Genomic DNA, 12,477 nt, shown 5'->3' on the forward strand with positions numbered 1-12,477 from the left:
CTGAAGCACACATATTGTGAACGCTGCAAAAGAAAGTCGGATATCCAGCCAACTAATGATGCATTCTTCAGTATGACAAACAATTTGCCAAAGTACGCAGAAACAAGCCGGAGACCATGCATAGGAGGAAATGGCATCGGCTCTAGAAATGTCAGAGGGGAGTCAATAGTAGAGATCAGATATCGAAAGAGTTTAGAGATTTTGAATGCCTTCTTCAGAAAACGGGCTAACCATAAGTGGTCGTGGAGAAGTCCTAATTGCCAAACTAGAAGTGAAATAGGCATCATTATGTGTGCACACCCAGGCATTCTACAGGGTGTAGAAGTAGTTGGCAAGATCCGATGCAGTGACCATAGAGTAGAAAGAGCTCGTATCCTCCCATATTCAAAAAAGAAAATGTGTAAACACATACACAAGAAGGCAAATATTGAGCTAGCGGTGAGAGTGAAAATACAGGAATTCACAGCTTCGCTTCAGAATATAGTAAAGGCTCTAATCGTGGTAACCGACGTTAGCGTTGACACAATGTGTGACAATTTTAGTATCACCAAAAAGTTTGAAGTTGAAGTCAGAGGTACTGTCACTATACAGGAAACAGGCAATTTATCTCAGGAGATGAAAACTCTTCTTAAGAGACGACAAACCATGAAAGCCTTAAATACAACCGATAAAAGAGAGCTAATTGATCTTTCGAAGCTAATCAATAGGCGTAAGGTAGCTGATATCGGGAGGCATAACATACCGAGAATTGGGCAGGCTGTAAAAAAGCATCAGAATCCTAAAAGCTCCGAACGCAGACTTATGCATAGGCGAAAATTAGATGCATGCATTGAGGAACAAAGAAGGCAATGTCATAACCAATATAGATAGGACAGTCGAGGGGGCGGAGGAGTTCTACTGAGAGCTGTACAGAAGCCCAAAGAACAAGGATGATATTGTGAGAATCAGTATTAGTCCAGAGGAATTCGACATACTACCAGTAACGACGCGGGAATTTAGGAAAACCCTACAAGAAATGCAAAGAGGCAAAGCCACTGGTGAGGATGAGGTAACAACAGACCTCCTGAGACATGGTGAAAAAATTTTGTTAGAAAATATAGCCACCTCATATACGAAGCGTCTCTTGGCGGTAAAGGTAGCGGAATCTTGGAAGAACGCCAACATTATCTTAATTCATAAGAATGGAGGCGTCAAGAACAAGAAAAGTTACAGGCCCATCAGCTTACTGTCCAATCTCTACAAACTATTTATAAAAATATTACCTAATAGAATTACGGTGACATTAGAGTTCAATCAACCAAAGAACCAAGCAGGATTTTGCACTGGCTACTTCACGATGACCATAATATTGTCACGAGGTTGTGATACACGCAGCACTTGAGAGGAAGCACGCAGGAGTCAGGGCGGTGTCAGGCGAACTGTTTATTGGGCGAACTTGTGCCCAGCAAAACAGGGCCAAACACAACTCACAGCAACAGCGGCGTGAACAGTCGTCGGCCGACGGAAAAAAAAAAGACCCCCAGTGGCGCACTGCGCCGGCTTTTTATACACGCGTCGTAACGCGTTCCAAAGTGGCATACAAGATAAACGCGGCCTGCGTTGCGCTTAACAGAAAGTGATAGCGTCTTCCTTCGCAAACGAAAAGAACCGCACGTGTCAGTTTTTTATACACGCGTCGTAACGCGTTCCAGAGTGGCATACAAGATAAACGCGGCCTGCGTTGCGCTTAACAGAAAGTGATAGCGTCTTCCTTCGTAAACCAAAAGAACCGCACGTGTCACTACCCCCCTCTGAAAAAGCATCGTCCCGATGCTAAAGACAGAACATAAGAGAGAGTACACGCAATAAATTACATTAACAATGCGTCACAGCTAATCAGCGCGCGTAATAAGGTTTAAGTCGCACCACGTGTACGACTTCGGGTCGTGCACGGCGTCGTTGGGATGACGTTAAGCCATCGAGCACGACCTCATAGTCCAGTTCACCACGACGTCGGACTACCTTGTAAGGTCCAAAGTAGCGTCGCAGGAGCTTCTCAGACAATCCCAGTCGTCGTATCGGCGTCCAGACCCAGACAAGGTCACCTGGTTGGTATTCGGTGTGGTGTCGTCGAAGGTTGTAGTGGCGCCTGTCGACCGTCTGTTGGCTCTTGATACGCAGGCGGGCTAGCTGTCGAGCTTCTTCAGCGCGATCCAGGTAGCTGGCGACGTCGAGGTCTTCTTCGTCGGTGCCGACCGGTAGCATGGCGTCAAGCGTCGTTGTTGGGCTCCGTCCGTAGACGAGCTTGTATGGAGCAAACTGCGTCGTTTCCTGCACGGCCGTGTTGTACGCGAAGGTTACATACGGGAGTATGGCGTCCCACGTCTTGTGCTCGACATCCACGTACATGGCCAGCATGTCGGCGATGGTCTTATTTGGACGCTCGGTGAGGCCATTCGTCTGTGGGTGGTACGCGGTGGTTCGGCGGTGGCTTGTCTGACTGTACCTCAAGATCGCTTGCGTTAGGTCAGCCGTAAAGGCCGTACCTCTGTCGGTGATGAGGACCTCGGGGGCTCCGTGGCGGAGGACGATGTTCTCAATGAAAAACATGGCGACCTCGGCGGCAGTGCCCTTGGGCAAGGCCCTTGTTTCGGCATAGCGGGTGAGGTAGTCAGTCGCTACGACAATCCATTTGTTGCCAGAAGTTGACGTCGGGAACGGCCCCAGTAAGTCCATGCCGATTTGTTGGAATGGCCGTTGAGGTGGTTCGACGGGTTGCAGAAGTCCGGCTGGCCTAGTTGTCGGCGTCTTGCGTCGCTGACAGTCTCTGCATGTTTTTACGTAGTGGGCGACGTCGGCAGCGAGGCGAGGCCAATAGTACTTCTCTTGTATTCGTGACAGTGTGCGGGAAACACCAAGATGTCCGGCTGTCGGGTCGTCGTGTAATGCTTTCAGAACCTCTGGACGTAACGCTGAAGGTACCACGAGGAGGTGGTCGGCGCGGAGCGGCGAGAAGTTTTTCTTCAGGAGGACGTTGTTTCGCAGGAAAAACGAAGCCAGTCCTCGGCGGAATACTTTCGGCACGTCGGCGGTCTTGCCTTGCAGGTAGTCCATGAGGATCTTGAGCTCCGGGTCAGCTCGTTGGCGTTCCGCGTAGTCGTCGGTACTTATGGGTCCCAGGAAAGAGTCGTCGTCCTGGTCATCCTGGGGCGGCGGATCGACAGGGGCGCGAGACAAGCAGTCGGCGTCGGAGTGCTTTCGTCCGCTCTTGTAGGCGACGGTGATGTCAAATTCTTGTAGTCTGAGACTCCACCGTGCGAGGCGCCCTGATGGATCCTTCAAGTTAGCTAGCCAACACAAGGCGTGGTGGTCACTCACGACTTTGAAAGGCCTGCCGTACAGGTAGGGGCGGAACTTTGATGTAGCCCAGATGATGGCAAGGCATTCCTTTTCTGTCGTGGAATAATTGGCTTCTGCCTTCGAAAGTGACCGGCTAGCGTAACTGATGACCCTTTCAAGTCCGTCGGTCCTCTGCACGATCACGGCGCCGAGCCCTGTGCTGCTTGCGTCCGTGTGAATTTCGGTGTCAGCTTCTTCGTCGAAGTGCGCCAGTATTGGCGGCGTTTGCAGGCGTCGCTTTAATTCTTGAAATGCCTCGACTTGCGGCGTTTCCCATTTGAAGTCGACGTCGGCCTTCGTGAGGTACGTCAGTGGCTCGGCGATCCGCGAAAAGTTCTTCACGAAGCGCCTGTAATAAGCGCAGAGGCCAAGAAATCGGCGTACTGCTTTCTTGTCGGTGGGTGCAGGAAAGTCGGCGATCGCAGCTGTTTTCTGTGGATCAGGGAGCACTCCCGACTTGCTGATAACGTGGCCAAGGAACAATAGTTCCTCGTAGGCGAAGCGGCACTTTTCTGGCTTCAGGGTAAGTCACGAGGCTTTGATTACCCGAAGAACAGCTTCAAGGCGCCGGAGGTGCTCGTCGAAGTTCGAAGAAAATACGACTACGTCGTCCAAGTAGACGAGGCAAGTCTGCCACTTCAAGCCTGCGAGTACTGTGTCCATAACCCGTTGGAACGTCGCAGGCGCCGAGCAAAGACCAAAGGGCATGACCTTAAACTCGAATAGGCCGTCTGGTGTTATGAAGGCAGTCTTCTCTCGGTCTCTCTCGTCTACTTCGATTTGCCAGTAGCCGGCCGACGACTGTTCACGCCGCTGTTGCTTTGAGTTGTGTTTGGCCCTGTTTTGCTGGGCACAAGTCTTGTCCTTGTCGGGGAGCGGCAGGTATTCGGGCGGTAGTCCTTGTTGTCTTCGGCTCACTCGAACGACCGGGTCGGCGTCGTCCTCTTGGCGGCTTGGGCTTGGCTCACGGCTGGACGGGGGCGTACGGTACATGGACAGAGAAGCACCTCCACCAGATGTCACGAGGTTGTGATACACGCAGCACTTGAGAGGAAGCACGCAGGAGTCAGGGCGGTGTCAGGCGAACTGTTTATTGGGCGAACTTGTGCCCAGCAAAACAGGGCCAAACACAACTCACAGCAACAGCGGCGTGAACAGTCGTCGGCCGGCAGAAAAAAAAAAGACCCCCAGTGGCGCACTGCGCCGGCTTTTTATACACGCGTCGTAACGCGTTCCAAAGTGGCATACAAGATAAACGCGGCCTGCGTTGCGCTTAACAGAAAGTGATAGCGTCTTCCTTCGCAAACGAAAAGAACCGCACGTGTCAGTTTTTTATACACGCGTCGTAACGCGTTCGAGAGTGGCATACAAGATAAACGCGGCCTGCGTTGCGCTTAACAGAAAGTGATAGCGTCTTCCTTCGTAAACCAAAAGAACCGCACGTGTCAATATTATGGATCAGGTAATTCAGTATTGCTCGGAATACAAGCAATCCTTATACATGCATAGCCTTCATAGATTACGAGAAGGCGTTTGACTCAGTCGAGACATCAGCAGTAATGCAGGCACCAAGGAATCAGGGCATTGAAGAACTCTACACAAATATACTGAAAAAAAATCTACAGTGGATCCACAGCCACCATAGTTCTCATTAAATAAAGCGACATGATATAAATAAAGAAGAGTGATTACAGCAAGTTCTTAGGGCCGTAGATTGGGAAGAGTTTGGGATAAAAGTTGATGGCGAGTATCTTAGTAAACTAAAATTCGCTGATGTATTGCATTGATGACTAACTCGGGGTACAAAATACAGCTCACAATCACTAAACTGGACACTGAAAGCAGTAGAAAAGATCTAAAAATAATACGCAGAAAACTAAAGCAATGTGCAAGAGACTCGGCAGAAACCAGCGCATCGTGATAGGCGGAGAGACGCTGGAAGTTGTAAAGGACTATGTCTCTTTCGGATAGGTCTTAACCGCAAAACTGAAATACGAGAGGAAAATAACTCGGAGATTAAGGATGGAGTGGATCACATTCAGCGAGCATTTTCAATTCATGACTGTTAATCTGCCACTAACTCTCAAGAGGAAGGTATATAACACCTGCATCATGCCGGTACTTACCTACGGGTCAGAAATCTGGAGGCATACAAAGAGGGTTCCGCTTAAATTGAGAGCGATGCAGCGAGAAAATGAAAGAAAATTGAGAGGTGTACCCTTGAGAGACAACAGGAGGGCAGAGTGGTTTAAAGAACAAAATGAGATTAAGGACATCATAGTTGAAACGAAGAAGTGGACAAGGGCCGGGCACCTGGCACGTACGGAAGATACGCGCTGGTTATTACGGGTAACTTATTGGCTATCTATGAAGACGTGGAATTGACATTGAGTAAGGTAAAAACACAGTATACTATACAGATGGGAGACTTTAATGCAAAAGTAGGGAAGACGCAGGCTGCAGATTAGGCAGTAAGAGATTATGGCATTGGTACTAAAAACGCCAAAGGAGATCTATTAGTAAAATTCGCAGAACGCAATAATTTACAGATTTTGAATACCTTCTACCGAAAATGAGGAAACCGTAAGTGGACATGGAGGAGCCCTTATGGCGAAAACAAGAACTAAATAGACTTTTTAACGAGTGCACACCCAGGCATCGTGCAAGATGTGGAAGTGGTTGGCAAGGTATGATGCAGTGACCATAGAACGGTACGGTCTCGAATTCGCCTAGACATGAAGAAAGAACGACAGAAACTGATACGCAAGAAGCTAATCAATGAGCTAGCACTGAGAGAAATTCAGAGTCTCGCTTCAGAACGGGTACTCGGCTCTTAGTGAGGAAACCAACCTTAGCGCAGATACAATGAATGATAATCTGACGAGTATCATTACAGAGTGTGCAGTGGAAGTTGGAAGCAGGGTACTTGGACAGGACGCTGGCAAGCTTTCCGAGGAAACGAAGAATCTCATTAAGAAGCGTATAGTCATGAAAGTCTCAAGTACAATAGACAACATGGAACTTGCAGAGCTTTCAAAGGTGAATAATAGGCGTAAGGTATCCGATGTAAGAAGGTATAACTTGGAGAGAATTGAACACGCTCTGAAAAACGGAGGAAGCGTCAAAGCAGTGAAGAGGAAACTTGGGATATGCAAACATCGGATGTATGCACTAAGGGACACAGAAGGCAAAATAACTACCAATAAGTTAAAATAGCGGAGGAGTTTTACAGAGATCTGTACAGTAGCCGGGACAACCACGACCCTAATACTGTATGAACTAGCAGTAACCCAGATAAAACCCCACCACTAATGATAGAAGAACTCAGAAAAGCTTTGGAGAGCATGCAAAGAGGCAAAACTGCTGGTTAGCACCAGGTAACATCAGATCTGCTGAAAGGTGGAGGACAGATTGTGCTGGAAAAACTAGCCACCCTGTTTACCAGGTGTCTCCTAACGGGAAGAATACCAGAGTCTTGGAAGAATGCTAACATCATCTTAATACATAAGAAAGGAGATGACAAGGACTTGAAGAACTGCAGGCCAATCAGCTTGCTCTCCGTAGTATACAAGCTATTTACAAAGGTAATTGCTAACAGAGTAAAGGAAACATTTGAATTCAATCAGCCAAAGGAACAAGCAGAATTTGGAACAGGCTACTCAACAATCGACCACATTCATACTATCAATCAGGTAATAGATAAATGCTTAGAATATAGTCAACCAATATACATAGCCTTTATTGATTAAGAGAAGGCGTTTAATTCAGTATAAATATCAGCAGCCATGCAGACACTGCGGAATCTGGGCGTCGATGAAGCATGTATAAACATCGTGGAAGAAATATAAAGGGGATAAACTGCTACCATAGTGCTTCATAATGAAAGCAACAGAATACCAACCAAGAAGGGTGTAAGGCAGGGGGACACAATCTCCCAAATGCTATTTACCACGTGCTTACAGGAGGTTTTCAGAAGTCTAGAATGGCACCAGTTAGGAATAAGAGTTAATGGAGAGTACCTTAGTAACCTGCGCTTTGCCGATGACACTCCATTGCTGAGTAACTCAGGAAACGAATTGCAACTCATGATTACGGAGTTAGACAAGGAGAGCAGAAATGTGGGTCTTAAAATCAATCTGCAGAAAACGAAAGTAATGTACAAAAACCTCGGAAGAGAGCAGCGCTTCGAGATAGGTAATAGTGCACTTCAAGTTGTAAAAGAGTATGTCTACTTAGGGCAGGTAATAACCGTGAAGACGAACCACGAGATTGAAGTAACTAGAAGAATAAGAATGGGGTGGAGCACATTTGGCAAGCACTCTCAAATTATGACAGGTAGATTGCCACTATTCCTCAAGAGGAAGGTATATAACAGCTGTATCTTGCCGGTACTTAGCTACGGAGCAGAAACCTGGAGACTTACAAAGAGGGTTCAGCTTAAATTGAGGACGATGCAGCGAGCAATCGAAAGAAAAGTGGTAGGACAAGAAGAGAGCAGAGTAATTAGAGAAGAAACGGGAGTGAAGGATATCATAGTTGAAATCAAGAAGAGGAAATGGACATGGACCGGGCATGTTGCGCAAAGACAGGATAACCGCCGGTCAATAAGGGTAACTGACTGGATTCCCAGAAAAGCCAAGCGGGTTAGGCGGAGACAGAAGGTTAGGTGGGCAGATGAGATTAAGAAGTTTGCGGGTATTAATTGGCAGCAGCAAGCACTGGACCGAGTTAACTGGCGGAACATGGGAGAGGCCTTTTTCCTGCAGTGGACGTAGTCAGGCTGATTATGATGATGATTGGCTTACCACAAAAGGCAAGCGCATCCTATTACAAAAACCAGCACCACTGGGAACCAGCGTCTAGTGCCATGCCTGATTATGGGCCCTGTACGGCGCTGGTACCAGCGCCTCCCAGCGCAGGTACCGAGACGCTGAAGTGGCAGCGTCCCAGTACTCTGCGTAAAAAGGCTTCACAGGGTCAGAAGGGGGTGCCCATTCGCCATAAATAAACAAATATATAAGTAAAATAGCGCACATTTACATTGACGCTTCTCTATTCTTGCAGCAAACTCATGGAGCATATTATTTCCAACTATCTGGTCAACTTTTTAAATTCCCTCAACATTTTAACACCCTTCCAGCACGGTTTCCGTAAGGGTTTATCTACTACCTCTCAACTGGTTTCTATTGTGCATACGTTTTCTTCAGTTCTCGACAAGTCCGGCCAAGTTGACGCAGTATTCTTAGATCTAAGGAAAGTATTCGACAGGGTTTCGCATTCAGGTCTTCTCTATAAATTTAATACACCTAATGTCCCGCATGTTCTAATAAAGTGTATTGCCTCATATCTTGAACATAGAAAACAATTTGATGATGTCGGTGGTCACGTTTCAGAACTTGGATCAGTTAACTCCGGAGTGCCTCAGGGAAGTGTCCTGGGGCCTTCATTTATTTCTGGTATATGTAAACGACACAACCTCTTGTGTGTACGAAAGCATTGGTATTCGTTTATTTGAGGACGACTGTCTTCTGTTCAGAGCTGTTGAATCAGCTAATGATCAAATTACCCTCAATTCAATATCGGAATTCAATATCTAACTGGTGCGACATTCGGTGATTGATGCTATACCAAACTAAAACGGTGTACATGCGCATAACTATTAAAAAATGTCCTCTTATGTTCAATTACTCTGTTAAGGGAGTCGAAATTTCGCAGACCAATAGCTTTAAATATCTCGGCTGAACATTTACAAATAATCTAACCTGGTCAATGCATATATCGACAAAATCTGTGCATCAAATTGGCGTAAGCTCGGCATCTTACGACACAAACTAAAAATATCCTCCTGCCGTGTTAAACTTCTTGCACATAACACGCTAATCAGGCCTCGTCTTAAATAGGCGTGTATCGTTTGGGAACCGTACACTAAAAAAGACATTAACAAACCTGAACAAATTCAGAGGCTGGCTGTACGGCTCATATATAATCGTTACAGTCGACATGACTCGCCTACCTCTTTAATGCAAACAAACAACATTATGACCTTGCAGAACCGCCGAAAAATAACAAGACTAAAATTTCTTTATCAGCTTTGGAACCGTAAATTGCACTCGACCCCACTCCTTATCTAAACCTTATGTCCTATAGACCCACCAGGAACTTTCACCCTTGTAAATTTACCTCGATTTTTGCACGCATAAACAATTTCAAACATTCCTTTTTCCCACGCATCATAAGTGATGGGAATGCCTTACCATCTGATACCTTCTTATCAAACATTGTTCCTCAGTTGTTCAACCAGCTCGTAGAATAAATTTGCAACGGTGCCTTTATCCGGTGATTGCTTTTTCTATATCTAGTTATGTAATAGTCTGAGCTACGCTACTGTGTATGATCATTGCTGCCTTGCTTCGCTGTTTTTGTTCATTACCTTCTTACTGTGCCATATGTCTGAATTATGCACTGATTAGTCCTCTCCTGTTCTCTGGTACATTCTTCGATTGTTCATTGCTTATTTCTTCTTGCTCTCAATTTGTATTTCTTTTCCCCCTCTTTTTTATCTTGTTTATAACTGGTTTTTCATCATTGTTATACCAACAAACCACTCCTGCTTGGGCCACCGAATGCTTGCAGCATTGTATAAGTAAATAAAATTTTAAAAAAATAAAAACTGAAAACAAATAAAACGCTTTTTGACGGGAATCGAACTGCCAAAGTACCGGCTAATTGCGGCCGGCAGCTTTCGGTGACAGCCTGCGTATGAAAGCGCGACGTTCAATCGTCAGCCCTCCTTGTGCGAACATCGACACAAGACCGAAATAACTGATTTAGGTTCATGGATGTCTAAACTATACTTTACAGTTATTCTCACACTTTAAAGTCGTGTGTACACGAAGCAAGAAACGCCGGTAACCAACGCGGCCGGCACGACAGGTTTAATGCTCGCTGGGCCGGGCACTGGGTATACAAGACCGCTCTCGACGCCGTAAGTTGGGATGGTTGAATATTCTGCATTTGAGCTTCGGAACATTTACAACTGTTACCTGAAGTAAGTAGAAGGATAAGCATGGCCAGATATACATTTATGCGGTGTGGCGGAATCGAACGACAGCTTTTTTTTCTCGCCTCCGCTGGGAAACCTTGCCAGGCAATCGAGAGAGCTTATTTACGTTTCGTCAACTTTGCGGCAAAAACAATTTCCTGATTCTGTTAGGAGTGGCGTGCACCTCTAGGGTTACAAACACTGCAACTTGCAATCGTTACAGCAATACACCGATGATGCGAATATGGTCGGTATACGCGGGGGGCATAGGCGAAAAATGCGCATTATAATTGCTGCGATACCTACGTGCGCCGCAAAAATTACGTATGCTCGGTATCTGTTAGGGTAGCATCTCTCCGTGTCCTCCAATCAAGCGTTTTATATTCAACGACACCGAAACATACCACGGCACACGCTACAATAACGTGCACTCTGCGCTGGTAGAAGCAGTGCGCGCTCCAGCATTCACCAGGGCTTACTGTGAAAATTCCAGCGCTTCGCAGTGCGCACCTGCATCACAGCGGTTGAGCCAGCGCCTCTACTAGTGCGACAAAGCTTTTTCCCAGTGCGCCAAGCGAAGTGCCAGTGATTACAACCGTGTACTAGTGTCTCCAGCGTGTACCAGTGCCAAAAAACGTACTGGCATCACGCTGTTTTTGCAATAGTGCACAAAGCGGACACAAAAAGTTGGGTGGGCCGACGAGATTAAAACGTTCGCAGGCATAACGTGGCAGCACAAAGCACAAGACCAGGCTGATTAGCGGAACATGGGAGAGGCTCTTGCCCTGCAGTGGGCGTAGTCAGGCTGATGATGGAATAACGCTGAAAGCCGCTGCCCGACTATGGAAAAACCCGACGTGCGTCATGTCGACGCTGTTGGCCGGCTGCGATATTTCGCTGGGCGAGCTATGCGGTATAGTGAAGTATGTGTTGAACACGGAGATACGACCAGGCGATGCAGAGCTAATAAATGTGAATGAATTTCTTATACCGCTTTCACACGGGCACTCATGAACACCATTAAACTCCCTCATTCTTACGGAAAGTGTGATGAGGTCCGGCCATCCTTACGGCCACCTTTACGCAAACGAAGGTAAACGGAGCATTTCGCAAAAAAAGTTCCGCGATCGCTCTTTGCAGTGGAACGAGGTACTTTCGTCCCCAGTAGCCCAGTAGTCTGCAGCACAGCGAAAAATTTGAGCAATAATTTTTGTATTGAAAATAATTATATAATTTCGCGTTATTCAACGATCGTTCATTGCAGTATACTTATTGAAAACATGTGTTTCTTGACGTATATATATGCCGGTCAAAGTGCAGCTCCTGTCCACACTGATGCGCAGTGGTGTAGCAAAGGGGAAAGGGGTTCAAACCACCCTTGAAATTTTTCGCTCAGCCCCAACCTCCCCCTACCCCTCTGCCACTTACCCACCTTTCTTTTCGTTCCTTCGCTCTGACATGGTTTAGAAACTAAGCGGAACTATCACAATATAATTCGTGGCTGCTTCTACATTGAATAATGTCTGCATACGAAAAAACGTATCACGGCGTTGGTCAAGGCTTTGAAACTCTGAGATTTTGGGCAGAAATCTCGGCCACTAACGTTTTCAGCTGGCTCGGCGACGTGAATAATGCTGCAGCTCTGGTAATACTTGTACCCACTACAATTATTTTCCGTACATTTATTTTCACTAGGCAGAGGCTAATTTGAATGATAAAAGCCAGATATGGTTCGGTCTGATTGGCCACGTTCAAGAAGATTACAATGTGACTCTTCGAACGCGTGTTGAGATATACTCAAGCCAGAGACTAACATTTCTATTGGACCTTCGCACGTTCTGCTAACTAAACACACACACACGCGCGCGCGCGCGTTCGCGGCAGGTATTTGTTTCATCCAGCGAACTGCGCTTGTAAGTAAATTGTTATGATCGCCATCATTATTGAAGTCTTTCAGCCATTGTGAACTGGACGAAAATATTTCGATGCATTCCAAGCAAGGATGTGTCATGAAGACTGGTTGCTTTCCTGTCAGCAAAACGTGAACAAGGGGTTTC

This window comes from Rhipicephalus microplus, chromosome 2 (assembly GCF_043290135.1).
Source record: "Rhipicephalus microplus isolate Deutch F79 chromosome 2, USDA_Rmic, whole genome shotgun sequence".
Taxonomy (NCBI): Eukaryota; Metazoa; Arthropoda; class Arachnida; order Ixodida; family Ixodidae; genus Rhipicephalus; species Rhipicephalus microplus.